Consider the following 3,166-nt stretch of genomic DNA (forward strand, 5'->3'; position numbering starts at 1 on the left):
CATTCTATCCCAGAATGACTAGGAGGAACAAACTCCAGTATCTCATGCATTTCTAGGATTGGATCAAAGTAGTTGTATTTCGCAGATCAAAATGCCAATCCAGCTTTTGTTCTGTTCTACCTTGGAGTATCACCCTCTTTCATAGCAAGAGTATCGTGAGAATTGCACACCCTCTTATGAACCCTTGATATAGTGATACTTCTCGCCATCATTTTCATTTCTCGGTTTCCGTGTTGTTGCAACCGGAATGCTGACAGGTGAACTGTGATGTGTGAAATCAATACTCCTGACAACTAGTTGCTTGGTAGTAAATGGACAATATTCTCATTCTTAGCGTGTTGGTTATTGAATCATCATTCTAAGATAGACTGTGCTACCTAGTCCCTATTTCTGGTGCACTCTCCGATCAATGAGTTAGGATAATGCCAATCCTTGCTTATTTGATCATATCGTCTTGCCCTAAAAAGCACGATTGTTCTTGAGCTTGGTAACATATCGGTGGTTCGTGATGTTCCGAATATCTTCTCGGAAGTATTACCAGGTTGTCACCTGACCGCTATGTTGAGCTCGTGATCAAGTTGGTTTCTTGTAAACCAACCTTCTCCAAGAATCGGTGTTAGATATCCCTGAGCTAGTTGGTTAAGCTAGACAACAACTTGGAGAGTTGGAAGATAAAAGCTTGCCTGACCTAGTTCATTTTCAAAGGGATATCTTTTGTGTGTGTGTGTTGAAGAAAGATGATATCTTCATCAGTTGGTCCTTGTGATCAGTTGTTGGATCTATTGTCTTGTCCAACCTTTGATTTGGGCGTGGGCTATCCTCAAATCAAGTCAGAACCAACGATGCTCGTAATGTTGTCTTATTCGTGGTTGAACCCTCGGGCATACACCATTACATCTTTTGGTCTGACCAATGCTATCACCTTGTTCACCTAGTCGTGGAATTCCATCTTCATGGAAATCTCGATGATTTGTTGTTGAGCCCATCAACATCATTTTATCTTCTCCAAGATCTTGTTGGACAATAAGTTAGTGTTGGAAACTTTTGAAAGCATTTTCTTCATGCTAGCTCATGAAGTATTTGTTTGATGAAAGGAGTGACTTTCTCCAGTTCATGTGCATTTGATGCAAGTTGCCGCCGTGAACTCGAGAAGTCAATGTTGCTTCCTTTGGAATCATCCCAAATCGGTCATGCACACGTGCGAAGTATTCTGTGGTCTGGAGACTTGCAACCTTCATTCCGTAGGTGTCCCGAGCACACCAAGCCACCGATTGATTTGTTCAAGGAGAAGAAGTTCCTTCTTAAGAGTATACCTTATGCAAGGACTTCGATATCCTCGATGATGGTTCTCCACCTGAACTCAGTAGTTTTAATTATAAGACTACTACGTGGCCATGCTTGTCTGGGACAACGTGTTCACATGTTTGTAGCAGAACCAGCTCATGTTTTTGGAGCTTGCTATCATAGTTCATTCCCCGAGAATCTCGCAACGTCGTCTCGTCAGTTTGTGTTGCAAACTTTCATTTTTTCTTCCTAGACTCGATGAGTCTGGAATATCCTGACACCAACCAGATCTGAATCTCAGGCAGATATGATGGTTGGAACCTTTCCAAGATCTATGATGTAGGTCCTGACAAGGTTGATGTTCTGGCCGACACACCTAGCCGGAAGATCTATCATTGTAGTATCTTGATTGAGAAAATCGACCATCTTCTCCATGAGGATTTCGAGTGGCTTATTTAGAAGTTGTTCCTTATGGATCCTTTGTTCTCCCGAAGCCAGACCTTTACTTGATGTTCCAGATACCGACTGGTATTGGGTTAAGCTGGTACATCAAGGAGAACATTAGAAGCGGAGTGCTAAATGTCTCTCGGTCGATCATCCAGATTTTGTCCCCTTGGCCCCACCAAGGTGAAATCTGAGAAGGTGTTATCTTCCTATGCATCTGCATCGTCCATCGTTGTTCATCATGGTAGTACGTTGTGTTGCCAGGATCCTTGACACGGATGTTGGTAAAACCTTGATGAATATGGAAATGCTCAAGTTCTTGAGGGCACACTCAGTCACTAGGTTATATCCTCGATATCAGTTGGGATGTGCCTTCCGTTTCTCGAGTTGTATTATAACTCTAGTTTCCTTTCCAAACTGAGTATGCCATTCTTTCGAATTCGTTCAAATGATCGATTGTGATTTGCCTTAGGCTGGTATAAAAGAGTTTCAATGATCTCTGAATCAAAGGTAATTCTTTTTGCCACTTAAGGGAATATATCTACGAATCACCCTCCTCCAGGATGTTCCGTTGTGGCATCATGGCAACTCAACTCCTCGCTACGTTGACAATCGTTTACCACCTTCTTAAGTGTGGAATTGTTGTCTACCTAGTGACCCTCATCATCTGTTCCACTCCATCCCTCCAGATGTGTGCTTCATGTCTCAGCTCAAGAGATGTTGCTATGACTCACTCTGTGAGTTGGTCCTAAGTTGATTGATCTTCGAGAAGATTGATTCTTCTGGAATTGTCCCTTTCCTCTTGTTGTCATGTTAGATGGAGATCTCAGAGCAAGACGTCGAGACAAAGATGGTGATCGAATCAACGTTCTCATGAAGTGTAACCTGGATCGTGAAGATTATACTAGTTTGCGTTTCCCCTTCATCTTACCCTACACTTGAATCTCGAGACGAGATTCTTGTTTAGTGGGGGTGAGTTGTCACATCCCTAGCTTCTGGTGCTGCCTGGTGTTTGCATCATGTTTAAATTTTGAAACTTGAACTGAGGAAAATTGGAAGCCTCAAAACCCTAAATAAAAGAAGGGCAAAAACCCTAAAATCTCATTCATTGTTCCAAAATGCTCTTCTTAAATGCTTGATAATTTTTGGCAAGGGTTCTGGTCCCAACCAAAATATTGAACATTTTTAAGGACTTAATCTTGGGACTTTGAATTTAAATCATTAGCTATTTGAATTTGAATTATATTCATATAATTAGAATATAATTTCAAATACCCCTGAAATATTTTATGAGCTTTTGGAAAAGTCCATCTAGCAAAATAAAAATATTCAGAGGAGTTTTTGGCATTGTTTGAATTTATTTAAATTCAAAACAATGGCAAAAGATATTAATAAAAGAAAACAGAACAATAAAAAAAAGGAGCAGAAGACCTACGTG

The sequence above is a fragment of the Triticum dicoccoides genome, chromosome 5B, assembly GCF_002162155.2.
Source record: "Triticum dicoccoides isolate Atlit2015 ecotype Zavitan chromosome 5B, WEW_v2.0, whole genome shotgun sequence".
NCBI classification, from domain to species: Eukaryota; Viridiplantae; Streptophyta; class Magnoliopsida; order Poales; family Poaceae; genus Triticum; species Triticum dicoccoides.